We start from the raw sequence: 21,751 nt of genomic DNA on the forward strand, positions 1-21,751 counted from the left end.
ACCAGAGAGAGGACACCGAGAACGGAGGACGAGTAAGGGCTTAGAGGATCTAAGAGTAAGTGAGTGATCTAAGAGCGAAGAACCTTTTTAGGGGCAGATTTGTTGGAAAATGTGTGAGTGTACAAAGTTGTCAGAGGTCTTACTGCATAGTTTGAAACTTCAGTGCTTTGCAAACTGCAAAGCAGACAATTTTGTTGTAAAGATGTGTGGCAGCAGGAATATTTCTGCTGCTGCACATGACCAGGAGAAAGCTGCAGCTAATCTGTATGCTGCCTCCCTCCCCTTCCATAACGCAAAAAGAGAATGAAGGGAAAGCAATGTAGGTACCTCACTGGTGATTAAGGTGTTAAAATGTCAAAAGCTGACAATGTCAATGCCTAAAATATCAGCTCTCCACAATACTTTGTACCACTGCCCATTGATCTTGGTGGCCCACCCATCCTTGTTCATGGCCCTCCCTAAGCAAGAATCCTAGAACCGGGCCTGCGGGAGGTTATCCCAGATAGGTCGCTTTCCGCCATGCTGCATATCAGGGGTCACAGGTCCTCGCAGACCCACCAGATTATTCCAAGCCTATCACAGTCCCCACATCGTCTTTAGCTTGGGAGCTACTCTCAGAATGCGCTAATTCAACCACCAGACCCTGAGCAAAGGGGGCCCTCGGGCTGTATGACGGGCCGGCCCGGACGTCAAAAGGGGCTGCACAAGGTCCGCTGGAGTGTTCCCTCATCCTATGCTGCATTGCCACTCGCTGTAGTAGTCTTCTGACCTCAGCAGAAGGGGTGGGTCATGCCGGTGGGAGAGCGCAGCAGTGCGTGATCAGTGGGCCATTGGGTGAGCACGATCAGGGATCACAAGCTGTGAGGAGGGGGCAAGACGGTGACGAGGTGCAACCCATCATTGGCCACAGTATTTCCAGGCCGTCAGACTCCACGGCTCGAGGAACCCACCATTTTGGCAACGTGGCTGCAGAGCCGTGCCCCAGCCAACTTCTCCAGCAGAGGAATCTGCACCGCTCAGGACCACCAGCGGCTCAGACATGAGATTGCTTTGGCTCAGGGGCATTTTCAGTTCTAGAGGGCTCGGGAGAGGTCAGCATCTACCCCAAGCAATGGGTGGGCATAGGAGCACCGAGGGATCGGTCTCAATTGGGTGCCATCTTGGGCACACCCCCATCCTTCCTATGTGACAGAAAGTTACACATTTTCTTCCACTGACATCAACCAAACCTAAAGTTTAGGATGATGTTAAGGTGTAGGATGACAGGTACGTAAGTCATTCTTTAATGGTTAAGTTAGCAGTGTTTTACTAAATGTACATGTTTCAATATAAAGAACGTAGTTGCATCACTTTGAAATGTGTGAACTTGGAGTTCTAATTCCCAATGATATAGACCTTATCTGCTTATGCCAACGAAGACTGTGAGTCAAAGGTTAGAGAGATGGAATTTGCCTTGTCCTGTTGTGATCAGGGTATAGCTGCTTCTTCTAGAAACCCAAATTAAGCCTTGCTATTGTACCATGTGTCTACAGATCTTCCCAGAAAGCAAGAAGGTGCTCGGTATGAACTGCTTGGTTATGGAGCTAGGCACATTATTACCGGCCAGAATAGTATGTAAAGGAGGGAAGGCCAGAAAAACTGCCCATCAGGAGTTGTTCCATTAGGGATTAACGTTTTACTCAGGACCCAATGGGCTCTTTAACTTCCATTATCAGGTCACTTGGAGATTTCAAGCAACTTTGAATGGGGGCCTGACAGTTGGCACACTTCTGGGAGACCGCACAGTGGGAGTCTTCTGTTGGAAGCCCGGCCTGTTGGCCTGGTGATCCCTGGCAGTGTGTGGGCACACATACTCCCACCCCCAATTTTCTGACACTTCTGCTTTTCCACTGACTCAGCTAGTCAGAGCATAGTGCTTCTCCATGAATATAGTAATTCACTCCTGAATGTCTGTATCCAGACACTATGCCTGAGATCGGCTTGGGTCTAACAAAGTATGTTCTCTCACCTCTAAGGAAAAGACCGTTTTCTTTGGGGATTTTCTCTAATGTGAATTTGGGCACCAGGTCAGAGAGTTTCTATTCCCACAGTCCCCTGTGTGATGGTTCTTTGTATGACAATGCATTACCATTTTCAGTTCTCACTACATCACAAACAGAAAATGCCCTATTTTGTTCTTCCGAAACAAGTCTGAGCAAAGCTACTGTCCCTGTTACGCTTTTTGTTGATGTCATGATGGCACGTTACTGTCTCCTTCTTCCCAAAACCCACTTTTTTCCTTTATAAGGAGATAGAATTTCAGTCCTAAACATTGCAAATATTATGGTAACTTTTTTTTATTAATGGGATCTGTACCCCTAAGTTTGTGATATTTTGTCTAAGTGTTTCACAGCAAACACATGTTCTTGGACCTTTTGAATCCTGTTGGATGTAGTCCTACTTTGCTCTGGATTCAGGGTATTTGAGTGGCAGACTTATCTTCAGGGGGCATATGAAAAAGGCAGGCGATTTGAATTTATCGCCGTTTTTGCGGCCGTTTTCGGCCGAAAAGTGGCGATATTTCTTTGCCCTATCAGCAAAGACACGCTATCGGGTGTTTTGCTGATTTTGCGCCCTTGTCAATAACACCCAGCTTTGCATCTCTAATGAGATGCAAAGTGGGCGTTCCAGGGAAAATTATTAGGCGAACGTCGCTAACCGACATTTCTCCTATTAACAAGCTGCTCGCTAATAAGCAGAGTGTTAGGAAAAGTAGCGCTAACCATAGTTAACGCTACTTTTCCTAACGCCTGCTTGTGACCTGTACTTAGCCATGTAATCCAATGGGAGGTGGATTACATGGCTAAGATTGTCCTGTCCTATCAGCAAGGTTATCCGCATTTTCAATGGAATGTCGCTGGAAAACCAGCGATATTCCATTGAAAACAGCAATAATCCCCGCTATCGCTGGGATTTTTATCTCCATGGCATTAAGCGTTGTTAATACAACGCTACCATGGAGATTATCGCCAGCGATAGCGGGCGATAGATTTCCTCACGCTAGCAAGCGTCAGCAATAATTATCGCTGCCGCTTGCTAATATGCCCCCAAGGTTTATCATTTGCTACCTGCTAGTTAGGATCTCCATTATTTATATTTTGTATGCCTTTCAGCTTTCTCCTCCAAAACACGATCCATTTTAGAGATATGTTTCTTCCAAACAATCATCATTGGCGTTAAGCACACAGTGGCTATAGGAAGAAGTCGCCTAGACCTCTGGCAATTTTGGGAAGGGTAGAATACATTCCAGCTATCAACAAAATTGCATTTTACATTTGCTTCTTATGCAAAGATGGATGGACACTGGTTTGTTTCATGTCTTGCTTCCATAGCTTCTTCAGTGGTGTTTTTCCTTTGCATTCCGGCATTTATAGTCCAGCATTTATAATAGAAAATGTGAGGATCTGAGTGTATTATATGATATGGCTGTTTGGCGTTACAGTGTAATACACTCAAAATATATGTCTTGGGTCCAGTCAGGCTCATTTATAAAACAGTAAGCTCACCCCTTGGAAGCTGTAGCTGGGAGCAGCAAGGCTTAGATAAACAGAACTAGTGTAAAACATTTAACAGGACCTTTTGAATCCTGTTGGATGTAGTCCTACTTTGCTCTGGATTCAGGGTATTTGAGTGGCAGACTTATCTTCAGGGGGCATATGAAAAAGGCAGGCGATTTGAAATTATCGCCGTTTTTGCGGCCGTTTTCGGCCGAAAAGTGGTGATATTTCTTTGCCCTATCAGCAAAGACACGCTATCGGGTGTTTTGCTGATTTTGCGCCCTTGTCAATAACGCCCAGCTTTGCATCTCTAATGAGATGCAAAGTGGGCGTTCCAGGGAAAATTATTAGGGGAAACGTCGCTAACCGACATTTCTCCTATTAACAATCTGCTCGCTAATAAGCAGAGTGTTAGGAAAAGTAGCGCTAACCATAGTTAACGCTACTTTTCCTAACGCCTGCTTGTGACCTGTACTTAGCCATGTAATCCAATGGGAGGTGGATTACATGGCTAAGATTGAAATAGGAAAGCCACACAAAAGTAAGGAAATCCAACAACAATTTACAACAATAGATCATATTTTTATGAATTTTCAGAGTCCATGATAAGCAAAACCCACCAATCTGAAATCAAGCATTGGTAACCATTAAGTTTGTAAACTTTTGAAGAGCTTGTAAGAGTTGAGTTTGACTAATCCGGCCAAGCTTGGGTGAACAATTCTGACAGGTAGAAGTTCTGGGGGGTCAATCAGGAGTATTCGGACAGTTACCCAAACATTAAGCTTTTTCCAGTCCAGTTCAAAACTTTACAGAATGACTGCCGTAGACTTCAAAGGAGTGGCCTGATGCTGTGGTGCTGGAGATAGGAGATGCTCAAGGATGCTGTGGGTGCTGTGCGGTCCATGGGGGTGCCTTTACGGTTATTTCTTGGTCCACCGGTTAGGTCGGGCGACTTTGGCTACAGAGCTAGGAGGCTCTCAAAGTCCTATTTAAGACAGTAGAAGGCCAGCTGCTGCTGTGCTACAACTCCATACACAGCATTCAGTGGTCCTAGCAGTATCTTTTGGTGGAGGCTGGCATCCCTCTAGGGTGACCAATCAGGATTCAGATCACACTCTCTGGTCCAGCTGACTCAGATGCAGCTTTTGGCTGTCAAAGATCGATCTCTTGGGGTACCCAGCGACAGTCAGTGATGATTCTCCTGAAGTGGCTGCTGACTTGCTACGTTAGGCTACTTCAGCTTTGGTGTACCTGATTCTGGCTTCAGCGGTCACCAACTGATTCTTGAAGTCACTTATTTGGTATGGGGCTTGGGAATGACTTTCCCCAAGTCAGGGGCCACAGGCACAGTCGTTTTTCCGTTAGCCCAAGATGCAACAGGTGCAATCCAGCAGACAGCCTAGCCTCTCTTTGCCAAGTCCAGGGGTCAGCTGGGCAGTCCTTCTTCAGTCCTTGTTCTTGCTCTGATGTGATCTGAGGTTCGGGGTGCCAGGGGTGCCATATTTATTCCCAGAAAGTGTCCTGGGAGGCTGATGCAGTCATCAGTTACTGAGCTTTCTCTTGCTGTTGACTTTCTGGCTATGTGTGGCATCTAGCAATCCCAAAGTGAACTATTCTGCCTACTCTCAAGATGTGTGACCTCCATTTGCAGAACGAAGGGAGAATTGCCTTTGAAGCTCATCTTTTGGGCTAACACCCTGAGTGACTTCCTTTGAAGGGAAAGCACCTCACCCTGTAGCAGGCTGCATAGTGTTCCTAATTCTGGAAATCATTCACACTTTTGCCCAGGAGGGCAGAAAGCTATATGTAGGCTGTGTGAGGTCACTGGAAAAACGAGTTCAGAGACTGGCAACTTTATAAAAGTTGCATGTCTTTAATGGTGACATGAAATTCGATTTGGGCATCAAGTCGGGTTTAATACCACGAGCAATCAATCAGTGCTGCAGTCCTAGGAGTACACTCTGCCTTACATGCCCTGGGTACCATATATTAGGGACTTATCAATAAGTCACTCTGTGAAAGTCGGGTGGTCAATTTGACATAAACTTTGAAAGGGGTTAGAACAGTGGCACTGAGGTCTAGTTAACAGGCCTCATTGCACTCTCAGAGTCGAAAAAAACAGCAGCATCAGTCCTAAATTGTGGAGGTGAACATACAAAACGAGGCATTTCCTTACAGAAAGTAAATTAGGAACACTGGAATTCAATGAAAAAATCATTAGTGTATGGGTTACTTGACTGCCTTGTAGTATATTGTGCGCTTCTATTTGTTTTGCCTGTGGTAATGAATTCAAATATAGCCATGAAAGTGAAGGATCAGCCAGCCAGCTCCACATCTCTTCAGTGACAGGTGCTCTAGAAGCATACCTCTTACCTGACAGACTCCAGGTTAAACCAGTCAGCTGGAGAGAAGTTAGCTCTTTCTTCTTGGGGGTGTGGTGGCGTCTGGGATTGATGCCTTGTGTGTCACTGGTGACACTCCTCCTTTACAGTGGTAGTAGAGGCATTCTTGAAATCATAATGTGTGCATGGATCAGCAAAAGTGTTGTTTTTAGTGCAAAATATATTACTATTAACAGACTGTGCAATCAGTGCAAAAATTAATGAATGCTCTTCTATAAAGAGGCGATTCTTTCAAATGAATTGTGGGCTGGGCCCAGGCAAACATCTGCTCAAACTAAGCATTGATTTGCTGACAACAAAGCAAAGCAGACTTCAGCACAGTCAGACAAGCTCCAGTGTATCCAGAATCCACATTACAATGGACTACCTAGAATGCGCTGACACGTGTGTTTTTTTACACAGGTACACATCGTGCTGTGCTATGGAAGTTGGTCATTCAGCCAACAACCCTGAAGTTGCAGGATTGTAAGTCAAAAGACTTGTGTGTGTGGTGAAAAATTCCTGGCAAAAGGACTTTGATATTTTTATCTGTCAAATGTCCCAACCTTTCTGGCCTATTCATTGTTGCAGCTACTCACAGCTTGTGCCGTCCTCAAAAGATACCTTGAGGACATGCTCTGGCTCAAGTTATCTGAGGTGGAACTCTGCGTGTAACCACCTGCCCTTTTCAGATGTGCAGACTGCAGAAAGTAAACATGGAGGAGCCCTCACAATGATTCTGTGAGCTGGCATTGTACCACCCCACACAGCCTTATTAAGTTTTTCAAGATGTTCAGATTTGTTTTTCCAAGCGGTCCCCACATGGCTGATGAAGGTTTTGGAAAACTACGTAGTCAGAGCCTACAACCTAATTTTTCCTGGAGAGCTCTTTATGTGAAAACAGGATACAAATGCATGGTACCTTTATTGAGCTGGCCAATCTCCCATCCAAGGCCAACCGCGTTAAATTGCAATCAATCTTCCCCAGTGATGTAGGCCCAGTTACCATGCTCAAGTGGGGCTGTGCTACATCTTGTACATTGTGCCTTCTCTGGAGGTTTCATCATCCCCCTTAGCCTTCAATACAACAAGGAGCTGAGAATGATTTTGCTTAAAGATTATCTTTTATGTTTTCATTATTTTAGCATTTCAGTTAATTCATTTGGTTTCCTAAATAATCTTTAAAGCACATAAAGTTATTTTATTGAATTACAATTGCACCTTGAGTTCTGCATCCTTGCACCCGATACAATTGAAACATTGTGCTTTGCAACATTTAAGGAGTCCAAGGCACTTCAACCAGCCCTATTTACTGGCTTTTTCTATACCTTAAACTCTACATGTAGGTGTTGTGGCAGCTCATCAAAAATGTGTTGAACATATAGCCCCTTCCCCACTTCTGAATTGGTAGCCTGGTTTCTCTCACACCAAAGTCCAAAATAGTATGGGATCTGTGATGCTGAACGCCAAGCTGTAAGGAGGAGGGTAATGACAATGCTAACAGAGTCAGCATGCATGGTGTGAATAGAAAAAGTCATGAGACTATTTACAGACCAGCTGCTGAAATGAAGAAAATATCCACGTTCCAGAATGCAAGGCGCTGTTAGCAGGAAATTAAACCCTTGATTCAGGTACCACACATGACATGAGGCTTTCTGGCTGCTTAAGCTGACTTTGCATGTTAAGCAGTATCATCTTTTGAAATGAAGAAAGTACATTCTTGTAGGCAGTCAAAGGTGGTATAGGGTAGTGGAGGAGATGGCAGTGTTAACCATTCTAACACAGATGTGCACATCAAAAGGCTTATGGTCAAATATTTACACTCCTCTCAAACAAGAGGGTGTTAGACAAGAACATATACTTAAATGGGCTTCCAGTCCCTTTCATCCATTGATCTGTTATTATGTCATTTACATTTTCTTCCGCCCATTAAAATATACGTCATGAGTCTGATCTCTTCAGGTATTTACTAACTTGACTATGAGTAACGCATTCTTCTCTTACACATGTAGCACATCCACACACAAAATAGTTCCTCCAATGAAAGTTACTTCTATGGTAATGAATGCATTTAAGGGCCAAAAATATGTTTGCTTTGAGTCCCTCATTTTTTTAGATTGGCAAAAGCCCAGCAGCTTCCCCCAACAATAAAGTTGTGTAAAAACCATGACAAAAAAAACAATATTTGACAAAGTCAAAAGGCTGGCACCCAGTACCAGATCTACTGACTTTGCCAATGCTTGTTTCAAAAGTATGGGAACATATATATGCATCAATGTAAATTCTATTGGAACACTGATTCCAGGGTTTCTCGCCCGCCTCATCCTCTGCATACCACCATCACCTTTGCTTTGGCAAATTTGACCCCTTGAGTCTTCCGAAATACATAAAATAGTCACATTGATCAGTAGGAATTGACAAGGTGACACCAGAGCCCTCCTTCTCGTCTGTGTTGATCACCCTCTTCAATTTACGCCTGACTCTATGTATGAGTACATATATCTTCCGACTCATATTTTCTTTTTAGAGCCGGGCTAAGCCACAAATTGTGAGTTCCGTCTACAAGTATCTCAAAAACCTGCAAGTTGCTCTCTCTTCCCACATCCAACCTCTACAGAAAGCTCGTGATAGCTTTGTGGCTCAAAGGCGATGTAAAAAAATGTATAAAATCGTGTGCTTCCCAAAAGAAAACACGGTCAAATTTTGCTTGAGTTTCGCTAACAAATTCGACACAGGGGAATGTAGGAAAACTCGATGAAGAAACTGGGACAACCACAGACCCAGAACAATGTTTACTTGTTTTTGTGAAATCCATTGAAATAGCAGTGAAGGTGCAGCCCTGCCTCGAGGGCCCTAATCAAACAAGAAACCGAGTGGAGTGTCTAGAAAATATATGCCAGACGAGGCATGCCTCAAGCCTCAGGTGGCCTGCTGTGTTGCTTTTACAGAACTATGCAAAAGTAGGAAAACTTTTCTGAATTGTTTCTTTCTTTTTTTAAAACAAAAACAGTCTTAGAATCATGTTATATGTAGCTAAGAACAGAAAAACATTGCACACACATTTACTTACCGAAATACATGTAAAGGTAAATATGTGTGGTCGATGTGTTAAACTGAAATGAGCTTATCCATAAAGCAAACTAAAAAATATGTAATTTGTACAATGTATAAACTTACATATATGCATGTGCATAGATTATGAAGCATTGGTAATTCACAAAAAACATGTTTACAATGAAAAAATTAGGGGATTTAATTTCGATTATTTGAGCAGCTTGTACCACAATCAATGTGAAAAGATGAAAATCACAATTGCTTTGCGGGATTCTGTTACGGCAGGTGTGCCTAATTTATCCAACCTATCGCTGTACATTTACGAAATGTCTATTTATTCACCAAATACAATTGCGGGCTTCTTTTTGTAAAGTTATATAGTAATGTATGATTACATAATCATATGATACCAGTTGTTAGTCATTTGTGCAGACTGCGCAGTGCACGTATGTAGCAAGTGTGTGATTTCTATACATATATCCATAAGTCGCAACAGGGACTGTCCCAACAGTTAACCATCAACAAAATTCCAATGCAATGTTTTCTATTCTTGAGCCAAAAATGTATCGATGACTACTCTGTGGTTGTATCGACTTTTCACCGTTTTGAAATGAACCTGCGACACAGTAAATCATTTGTTATGTAGGTGGGACCTCGGACAGCTAAGTCTTATACTTTTAAGATAGGAACCATGTCAATCCTCAAGAGAAATATCCTCTCATATCTGGGAGTAGTGTTTGATGATGCCCTGAGCTGGTCCCCTGTGATCAAACGGAAGAAAGTGGACCTGGTAAAAGCAACTGTTGCTTTCTTTAACTTTGCTTCCAGATTTTGACCCTCTAGATTTGGGGGGGGAAGCAGGCACGAGTCGGATGGGCAATCCTCATGTTACCATATGAGATAGGGGGATATAATGTTCCGGATTCTCAGTTATATTATTTAGTGGCCCAATGTAGCTATGCTTATTCATGGTATCACCCTGACGCCCCGATTCCATATCTACGACCGGAGGCTGACCTCGTTCTTCCTGGACAGCTCGCAGCTATCCTTCCTACGACTTCCCCAGAGACCAACTGGATATACAAATCGTTTCCTCTACAAGCTTGTCATGGAAGAAACTGTGCCGGATCACAGGTACAGAAGCTCTTTATTCTTCGGCTCTGCCCATCGTAAACCCCTGTTTGATACCAATCACGGGAGAGCGACTGGTGAAGCACACTCTCACGAAATTCGAACTTTCGCGGATAGGCATCCTATACCCAGATGGCCACATATTTTCCTTAACGGAGGACGCCCGGTTCCAAACAGGTACCATTATGGACACGTTTGTCATGGGCCGCATCCGCTCCGCCCTACGCTCCACCTTCCCATCCTTTCCGGTTGAGCCAACTTCCTTCCCTCCTCTCACTATGGTTATTGACGACGCAGATAAAGTACACCTCTTTACAAAACTTTATAAGGCATGTACGGCACTGAAACCCATAGATGACAGCAAAGTCCATAGGGCTTGGGAAGTTGATTTGGGAACGACAATTACAGATGAGCAATAGGCCAAATGCTGCTCGGTTACACAGGACATCTCGCTGAACAGTAGCAGTAGGCACAAGCTCTTACACTTCAAATTTTTACACCGCAAATATTTCACTCCAGCTTTGGTGCACAAGATATTCCCTTCCAAGCCAGACAACTGTTGTAAATGCTTCTCTCCCCAAGCCGATTTTGCACATCTCACCTGGACCTGTCCGAAACTGCAATACTACGGGGAACGCATACATTATACATTAGGGAAAATGACCAATCTCTCTCTGACTCCTACCCCTTGAGGTGGCCCTGCTGGTGTATACAGTGAACTTCCCTATAAAGGTAAGATGGTTTGCAGCATTGAGTCTGCTGCTGGTGAAGCGAGAGGTGGCCATCCATTAGGGGCACAAGTCTGTTCCGACCAGGCCCAGACTGGCCATAGCGGGCACCGGGCAATCCCCCGGTGCGCCGCACGGGTGGGCCGAGCACTTTGCCAGGACCGGTTGTGGTTCCCAGTCCGGCCCTGGTTCCGACAGTCCAGAACTGGCTGCATAGTCTAGCATATTGTAATGTTCACAGTGAAATATACGCAAGTGTAATGCCTAGCTCATCCCGTCTCAAGGAGATAAGAGGCCCTTACCGGTCATACATTGAGACATTACATCAAGACTCAAATCGTCAATTGGAGCAGGGCATAGTACCGGAGGAAGTGGGGTAATCGTGTCTCTGCAGATGTTATCGCCCTATTGTACCATCGGTGCTGAAAGTAATTCATATATATGCCAATTCCACACACGCAAAACACGACTATTGAAGTTTTTAACTGGCCGAGGTGTTATAAGCAATTATACGTTTAATTTATTTACATGCCATACTGTGAATGCAACAGCCTTAAATTATCTGGCAGTTATCTCGAAGACTGCTAACTGTGAGAATCATTGAATTAGATATGTTGTGACAATGTATAATGACGCAATGGTGAACGAATACATATGTACAATGTTTTTTGATTGAAGAAAAGAAAAATAACGTTAAAAAAAAAGGTTTGGTTGGGGACTAGGTATAGATCAAGAAACCACGTCATGTCCGTAAAGGGTTTTCATATTTTTTAGCACCTATTCATGTGAAGAAAGTAAAAGATCCTGTTGTTGAGCTGGAGAATGGAAAGGTGTGGAATAAGTGCTTTGTGTTAATTATACCTGAGTCATAATCTGAGTATGTATGTGGCAAGATGGGTGTGTATACAAAAATGAGGAGAATGTTGATTTAGGAAAGAAAAATTGTCACAGGAAATTTTCATGCAGAACGAAAAATGTTCCTGCAAAGTTTAAAGATTATGCTCTGTAATGATGGTTGTTTTTTGTGAGTGTTTCATTCTACAATATGCTCAAAGTAATATAGTCCAGATAAAAATATTCTTTTGCACCCCGTTTCTATGAGGAAATGAATGTCCTGATGATGTTTTCTGTTTCAACTAGAGGCACATTTAGAGTTTTCTTTCTAGGTTTCAATTGTTTATGTAATTGTGATTATTTCTTTCTGCATTTTTGAAGGAAGTGAGATGTGATGGGTGGGGGACAATATGGCATTGTGTGGTACGTTCCCTATGTGGAACCTTGGTGGTGGAAAGGATTGAGGTTGGCAGTTGCTGCCATGTGGCTGATGTTGGCAGAAGATAAAACTGCTCTTCCTACTTTCTTGTAGTGTTTGTCTCCTTTTCATATGCCTTCGCTCAAATCTGCCAAAATACCTACAGATGTGTTGTACATCAGCAGTAGACTGTACATAATGTCAATTTTGTTACTGGTCTATTTGCTAATTCAAATATTAAATGCAGATATTGCCAACTTATCTGAAACTAAAAGTAAGCAATTTCTTTGTTGGCTAATGTTGTTTTCAAGTACTCAAAAGCAGGCTAGTTTTGGGAGAGGTGAACTTGAGTTTTATTGTTGAAGCAACACAGGGGTGGCCATTCAAACCGAATTGAAGCTTTGGGGAGTCCAGTGGGTCAGGGATCTGGGAAACAGAGAGCCTGGTACTTGTGATAAGGTGGACAGCATGCCCGTCACGTTACAACAGAGTAACTCATCCACCAGACGCCTGGGGGCATATTATCAAGCACAGCGTTAGCATTATGGGCTTGAAAATATGCCGTAGAGAATTCCCATAGAAGCCCATGTTCACACCAGAACATGGGCTGCTATGGGAATTCACAAGGGCGTATTATCAAGCCCATTATCGCCGCTTTAGCAGCAGTTTTCTGCCGCTAATGCGGCGATAATGTTAACGCTGTTTCTTGATAATATGCCCCTAAATCTGGACCAGACCTTGGAGCATGGAGCCATGCAGGGATCCAACACAACCAAAACCCACAGAGTGTAACAGCTGTTTACAGCTTTAGCCCAACCGTGTGGTTTGGGGCAGTGTCTCACATAAACCACATGAATCAAAGAAATGTCACGGATTTCATAAGTTTTATTCATTTAAATGAGATTTTAAATGACAACATGACGAAACAAGAAAAAAAGGCAGTGTCAAGACAGCATGAATAAAGACATTTACAACAACATGAAATCTGAGACAGGTTAACCTGGGAAGCAGCCATATGTAGTTGGCTCTCCACTTCAGTGGTTTCAGGGGCACTTTAACTGTAGAATGCATGTGTTATTTGATATGACATGACCGGGACATGACTCAAGTGCTCTACATACGGATGCCTACATAGTAATTCGTGCATTCCTGAATTTGAACACTTACAACCTTCCGTTAGGCGTTTTCTTTCTCCCTTTTCTACTATGTGCTACAATGTGCTTTATGATCCTGTTTCACATTGCTGCCGTTTGCCTGAAAGTCAAGTGCATTTTGTTCTGGCTCAAATTGTCTATTAAGTAAATGTGTCCCTCTCTGAAAAAGCATCCATTACTGTGTTACAACATATTATAATGTGTACGTAGAAATAGAAGTATGGTACTGATCGAATAACAGCATCCTTACATGGCATGTCGTCTCCTACACAAACGGATTCTATTTTCATCTGTTTCTCACCCAAGAAGCTGCAGCTTCAGGAAAGCAAACCTTTAACAAAACATTTGTTCGCGTTGAAAGACAGATGGCGGACATATTTTGATGTGTGTGACATTTGGTTGTACAACCTAACTCAGGAACACCCTGATAGAAGTGCTCAGTTGATGCAATAGCCACAATAATATGGCTGAGTTGCCTCTTTTATTGAAGTAAGCCATGGGAGGGAACATTAATGAGTTGCGTGAGCGTTCTGGCACAACCGCTCACCGGACATTACCCTCTATGGCCACAATCAACTCGTGACAGTGATTGGCTGCCACAATCAACTCGTGACAGTGATTGGCTGCCACAATCAACTCGTGACAGTGATTGGCTGCCACAATCAACTTGCGACAGTGATTGGCTGCCGCTGGCCGATGTCAGAGGCAGAAGATGAGGCAAAGCACGCTGGCCACTCCACCACTACACGCCACAGTGCAAGGACACACAAAGAATATGCAGCAATGCTTAGCAGCAACCACTCCAAAGATGTGACTCTCATTAGTGGCAACACTGAGGCCCAAGAGTATGAAGATTTTGAAGGGTACATCGAAGCCCAATCGATTTATTCCAAACCAGTGGGCAGGTAGACCATTTTCCTCCCTTACGTCTGGGCCCATAGGACCCTCCCAATCTCAATGAAGGTTTTGCATACGTATAGAAGAGGGGAAGGGGAGATGGCCTTTGCACTATTTAAATCCCGCCCCTTTTACCTCTGGCTCATCTTTTTTTCCACTGCATGAAGAGTGGGATGTAAGCATATTTTTCATGTGTGCCATGTTGCTGCATAGGTGTGAGGATCCTGCAATGACTGGTGGGAATATGTATTTCCTAAATTAAAACACACCTACTAAATGCGGTTGAAATGGCTGCCAGTACTGCATTAACCGGTGCATACATTGCTACCCTGTTTATGGGTACATTTTTAAAAGGGTCACAAGAGCTGGAGGCAGGAGCATTTCTGACTGATGCTAAAAAATATCCTAGTTAGTAATGCGATGCTTGGTGCAAACACCTTTTCTCACCACATTAAGAAAGAAAATTGTTGCAGCTGGTAATGAAAGTCAAGAATATATGCGCAAATGTGTTGTGTTGCATTACGCTGTGGTGGTGGTGCAGTGCTCTGTTTTTTGTGGTATATTTTTATGCTGCATTATTGTATTGTTTTAATTTGTTTTGTAGTAGGGTTGTTGGGTGTTTCGTTTTGATAGTTGTGTTTTGTTGTGCTCTGTTATGTTTTTGGTGTTATTTTGCTGTGTAAAATATAATTGTTTGTCTTGTGCTCCCTCTAAGTTGGAATATCAAAAAACTATGCTACATTTCCTGCCAAAAGCAGCATAGTTTGTTACATTTTCCTGGACAAGCAACCATTTGGTGTGCCGTGCTCTCACAACGAAAATGCGCTCTAGTACGATGAATTCCTTGTTTCTCTATGCAGGTAGTACCTGCCTGCACTTTTGAAGGGGATTAGAGATCCCTTGCAGGCGGTGCAGTCAGTGACAGCACCCGCCTGCAAGGGGCTCTCTAGGGGGGTCCATAGGACTGCTTTTCCCCCTTCGAGGGGACTGCTCTCAGGGGGCGTACTCACAGTGCGCCACCTAGAAGGTGGCACACTGTAAGTGTGCCAGAGAGCTTATTTGCCTCTGCGCCTGTGTCTGTAATATGGCGTGGGTAGAGAGGAAAAGGAATTCCCTCATTTGCGTAGGGCACGCCCCTATGCAAATGGGGGATGCCCCCTGAAGGTAGCATTGGTGCTTTAAGGACGCCAGCGCAATTGATGTTACAAAAGGGGCAGCACAAGCATCAGCGCCACCTTCTGTAATGCCAAAGTGCCCTGTGGGTGTGCAAAGAGTGCGCAAATGCCTGTTACGCCCCTCGGGCACTTACTGTAATACGTCCTCAGGTGTTCAACTACTTAAGACACAAATCAGTCCAAAACTGTGAAATAGAACTGTCTTATATTTACTTTATGTGATATGGCCCTGAGACATCCTAATCGTTTTTCTCTCACAGAAAACCCTTGTATGTGATGTTATTCGTCACAGTGCTAAAAAACAAACTTTGGATCTCCATTTTCTAACCAATTATTCGGTATCCCATGTTCATCAACACACTAGTGTAGACAGAGATGGGGAGTAGGTTCTGATATGATATGTGCCTTGCACAGCAAACGACAACTATCTTGGCCCAAACAGGGATACGTAGGGATAAGACACAGAGGTAGAAAGAGGACAAATTACTTAGCGTGTCATCCAGTCATTTCTGGTACGTGCCCTTGGTGTTTCATGAACATGAATAAAGAGAATTTGATATTTTCTCACATATTTTTTTTTGTTATCCACGCATACCTGGCGTAAGATTTAGAGTAGTTTCAAAAACATTTGTACTCAGGATAGGCCAGCTGCAGTTACATCACAGCAACAACAAAAAAACAATAACAAAGAACAGCAACTGGTATTATTGCTTACTGATGGAATAAATGCAGAAACTAAACACACTTTCATCATTCATGTGGCTGTTCACTCCATAAACTTGGTTAAATTTGGAAAATAGCATATACCTTCTTGTCTATCGGCACCAGTTTAACACAGAAGCTGGGCAGAGATAGAAAATGATGGACTTCAAAGATCTTGTCTCCTATTTTTTTGCCATGTTTCCATGGATAGCCTGAAAGACCTCACTCAGTGTAGGGTGACCAGATATTCGGAATGAAAAGCTACATTATATCAACATGCCTGCTCTTACATCAAAACAGGCTCCAACATGCTAGGGCTCACATAGAAAGGTTTTATTGTGGCTACAGGTAACATGTTTCGACCGCCTCAGCTGTCTTTTTTTAATACATATATATATATATATATATATATATATATATATATATATATATATTCCCCCGTTATAGTTACTTCAGCTAACTATAACTCGCGCGCCCGCAATGCACTGCTGATGATGTCACATATTACATCACTCATGACATGGTCAGTGACATCACTCATGACATCAATGATGACATTTCAAAGGTTTTGTATGAGTAAAATGACCAGCTAACTATAACTGGAGTGAAACCTATGTTTTTCAGTGAATTTCAAAGGTTTTTAAAATGCTAATTCCTAACTATAACGTGTGTGAAACCTATGGTTTTTTCAGTGAATTTGCAAGGTTTTTTAAATGCTAATTCCTAACTATAATGTGGCTGAAACTTATGGTTTTTTCAGTGAATTTCAAAGGTTTTTTAAATGGTAATTCCTAACTGTAACGTGGCTGAAACCTACGTTTTTTTCAGTGAATATCAATGGTTTTGTAAATGATAATTTTGAAATGTATTAATTGTTACATTTTTTATACTGATTTACTACATTATTGTAAATTATTTATTTTTAGATATTTTATTTTTTAAATTACATTACATATTTTTAATACAAATTGAAATAAAATGTTTTTACACCTCTCTGCAACGCAGCCCCCTGGCACGTTTGCAGAGGGGGTACTAATTCCCCTTGCATACTGGGGGTCCCTGGTGGCCAAGTAGCCCACCTGGAACCTTCAGTATGCGCCAGGGGGCTGCATTGCAGAGAGGTGTCATGAGACCACGCCCCATTTTAAACCGCTCTGCAACGTAGCCCCCTGGCGCGTTTGCAGAGGGGGAACTAATTCCCCTTGCATACTGGGGGTCCCTGGGGGCCAACTAGCCCACCTGGAACCTCCAGTATGCGCCAGGGGGCTGCATTGCAGAGAGGTGTAATGAGGCTATACCCCTTTTTACACCTCTCTACAACACAGCCACCTGGCACGTTTGCAGAGGGGGAACTAATTCCCCTCGGGGTCCCCGGTGGCCAACTAGCCCACCAGGAGCCTCCAGTATGCGCCAGCGGACTGCGTTGCTTTGCCCCGGGTAGCTGCGGGCAGTGTGGGGGTGATTGGGTCCCACCCACACTTCTTTATCACTATGCCCCCGCGATTTGGTCCCCCCGGGGGGTAATTTGAAAAAAAAAACTGGGTTTTTAAAAAAAGATTTTGGGGCCTTGAGGGTCCTTGTGGGACCACCTGGGCAGGCCTAGGGGGTCAGGGTGTTTCTACCCTGCCCCCTTTTTGTGTTCTACATGTTAGTTTTTCTGCTTTCTTGTGCCTCGGTCTACCGAGCACAAGATGGCTGCCAACACTTCCTGGTTTGAAGTGTTGACAGCCAATGAGCATGCAGCTTTCGCTGGAAGGTACGCGCACTCTGCGATTTAAAAAAAAAATAATTATCAAATTTTGGGGCCTTTGGGTCCTTATGGGACCCCCTGAGCAGGCCTAGGGGGTCAGGGTGCTTCTACCCTGCCCCCTTTTTGAGTTCTACACATTTGTTTTTCTGCTTTCTTGTGCCACAGTCTACCGAGGCACAAGATGGCTGCCAACAGATTCTGGTTTGGAGTGTTGAGAGACAGTTGACAGCCAATCAGCATGCAGCTCGTGCACGGGAAGGTGCGCGTACTGTGCACGTACGGTATGCGCTTATAGATATATATATTTTTTTCTTTTGATTTTCTCAGCAACCACTGGAGGGATTTACACAATTTAAGCAAAAGCGTGATCTGTGAATCAGACTCTACCGTTTTGCCAAATTTCTTGTAATTCCGTTCAGCCTTTCGGGCTGTAGTCGTGTCTAATCGTCCTATGGAAAATAACATGGGGAAAACACGTTTTGGAACCCCCCTTTTTTCTCAGCCCCCACTTGACGAATCCCCCCAAAACTTTCAGAGAAGGAGCGGAGCGGGCCATCTTCTTTGAGAAATTCGCGAAGATTCATCAACCGGCGCCAAAGTTATTCCCAATAGAATATTGTGGATCTCCTATGGAAACTAGGTCCTAACCATAACTACCTACTGGGGACCGCCAGTAGGTAATATAAATATATATATCTATATATATACTGAACTGTTTATAAAACACGGTCATTTCTGAAAAGCAACGTTTATTTCCCGTGAGCAAAGCTTGATACTGGAGCTGAAACGCATTGGGACAGACAATAACTGCAGGCAGTTTGAATATTGTGCAAATAAAGCGCTTTGGATTACCAAGAATCATGGCATCAATGTCTTTTTCTGGCGCAGAGAAAGGTTTGGTTGGATTGAAGGCAGGAATTCCGTGCCTGCCACATTGAAGCCGCCCTGATAGAGTAAGAGGCCTCTTTCACGGAGCAATTTTGAGATGGTTTATGAATACAAAGAGGCCCAACTCCCTTGTGTGTTTTCCTGGACTAAGACGGGACTTCCCAAACAAACACCAGTGAAATACGACGAAGGGAGGTGAGCTGGAAATGCCCTTTCAGCTCACGGATTCTGGTGGACACAAGACGCTGAGTTTAAAATTTATAAAAAAGACTGCCTGCAATCTGGTGAATATGACTTTTTTTTTTTGCGCACTGAAGGGGCATTTAATGAATTATCTGAAAGCAACGAGCTGCAGAAAAAGTTGTGCCGATTGTAATTCACTGCGCAGGCGCAAATGAAATGACACACAGGCATTGTGAATCAAGCCATTAAGGAACTGTTTATAAAACACGGTCATTTCTGAAAAGCAACGTTTATTTCCCGTGAGCAAGGCTTGATACTGGAGCTGAAATGCGTTGGGACAGACAATAACTGCAGGCAGTTTGAATATTGTGCAAATAAAGCGCTTTGGATTACCAAGAATCATGGCATCAATGTCTTTTTCTGGCGCAGAGAAAGGTTTGGTTGGATTGAAGGCAGGAGTTCCGTGCCTGCCACATTGAAGCTGCCCTGATAGAGTAAGAGACCTCTATATACATATATACATATATATATATATATATATATATATATATATATATATATACACATATGGTAACAAGACAAAATATCGAACTCAAAATATAGAATTACCAAAATATCGAACTCAAAATATAGAATGGACAAAATATCGAATGGACAGAATATAGTGGTTAAATATATCGAATTGAAGGTAAGTAATTTATTATCGAATAGTCATTTTTACCCCTACGCTATCCAACGCTTTCCCTACTGTTGCACTCTCTGAAGTGGGAATAGTAATTTTTAACCCTACAGTATCCAACGCTTTCCTACTGTTGCACTCACTGGAGTGGGAATAGTAATTTTTACCCCTACGCTATCCAAAGCTTTCCCTACTTTTGCTCTCACTGGAGTGGTAATAGTAAATGTTATATTTATTATTTCATTAATTTTAAATTACTTTTAAGACATTTAAAGAAATTAGATATTTTGACTAACTATATTTTTTAAAACTATATTTTTGATTCGATATTTTTGTACTTACCTGTTTGTAGATAGGAATTCAATATTTTTGCATTCTATATTTTTTCTTCGATATTTTGGTAATTCTATATTTGTGAATTTGATATTATGTCAGTGATCCCAGAGTGCTTCATATAGCGCCAGTTGCATTACATGAGGACACATTCATTTTTGTTAGGCACGGGGAGATTAAGTGATTTGCCCAGAATCACAGGATGTTCAGTGTCATTGCCGACACTCGAACCCAGTTCCCCAGATTCGAGGTCGACCTCCCTAGCCGTTAGGCCAACTCCTCTCCATGTGGTGTGATGTGACATAGGAGCAGGCTACTAGTGATCCCAACAGAATCTTGGGTGATTGGGTGATAGGGTGCTGTTCACCCCTCATTAAATCCTGTTGTGCTGCACTCCAGTGAGTGGAAACAGCACAGCAGGCGGCTCTTTAAACAGCTTAACTTCTGTCCCTGGTTAAGAAGAGAGGGTTGGAGGAAACATGAGCCTGCGCCAGACTGTGATTAATGTGCACGTTTATCCCCCATCCCTTCAAAACCAAGACATATCTTTGTCGCAGGAAAAAGTGTTGGGATGACAGGACAGTCCATGAATAACTGGAACTGTCCAGGTGAATCCGAGACATCTAATCACCATACCTCAGTGCTTCCCATGTTTTAACCGGCTGTTACAAAGATCAATAAAAAAAACTATCACCATATGATGTTATTTTGCCACTACACCAGGCTGTTCATATAAAAAGAAGGAACACAAATAAAAGTAACAAATTTCAGCATATAATGTATCTATTTTCCTTTGCGGGATACTAATCTGGTGTTCTCAATAGCTCTTCTTGAGAATCATGGTATACATATAAAAGACTGTTAGAAGTGGGGGTCGCTAGGTGGCAATGGTTTGCAACATTGTCCAGGTCGGGATCCTTCTTCCTAGTCAGGGTAAGGGGGATACACTTCTAAAATGACCCATGCTCACCCCAGTGTTAGCTTGGCACGAGCAGTCAGGCTTATCTCAGAGGCAGTGTGCAAATAATTTGTGAACACATATAGTAATACAGTGAAAACACTACAAATGGACACCACACCAGTTTAGAAAAATAAGTAATCTTTATCTAAACCAAACAAGACCAAAACGACATAAATCCACAATACAGAAATAAAAATATGACTTTCAAAAGGTAAAAATAGTTCTATTCAAAGCAAATTGCAGAACCAACACTTTTCATACAAAGTATCTTGCGTGCGTCGCACAAACAAACAAAAACTGTCTCAGGGAAGGTGATGCATTGGTTCCTTACACTCAGGGAAGATGAGGCGTCGGTTCCTTACTTCAGAAGAGGTGATGTATTGGTGCCTTACTGCCACGCAGGGGCTGTGATGCATCGGTTTCTTACTGTGCAGGGAGGGGATGATGGGTTTCTTGCTGTGACCCTGGTGTTCTTGCCGGCGCAGCACCCAGATGCGATGCATGAGGATCACGAGGCATCGGTTCTCATTGCAGTGGCAGAAACAGCGCTTGCGTTGGTTTCTTCAACTGTGGTCCCATGATGCGTTGGTTCTTGCAGCCGGACAGCAGGGCCTGTGTCAGAATCGGTGCAGTGATCTTGGCTGTTGTAGATCAGTGCACTAAATGCGGCGTGTGGTCAGTTTCTTCGGCGCTGCATCGGAATCAGGTACGGATGCGTTGCGCTTCTTGAAGTTGCGTTACTTTTCCAGCTCCCAGCGCAAACAGCCTGCAGAGATCCAAAACAGCAGCAGGTACCTCTTAGCAGGTTAGAACTCCCAGTAAGGGAGTTCAGGGGAGCTGATGGTGAAGTCTATGTGTCCCTGAGACTTCAGAACAGGAAGCAAGCTCCATTTCAAGCCCTTGGAGATCTTCCTCAAGCATGAGACATGGCACACAGCAAAGTCCTT

Source organism: Lissotriton vulgaris, chromosome 4_1 (assembly GCF_964263255.1).
Source record: "Lissotriton vulgaris chromosome 4_1, aLisVul1.2, whole genome shotgun sequence".
Classification (NCBI taxonomy): Eukaryota; Metazoa; Chordata; class Amphibia; order Caudata; family Salamandridae; genus Lissotriton; species Lissotriton vulgaris.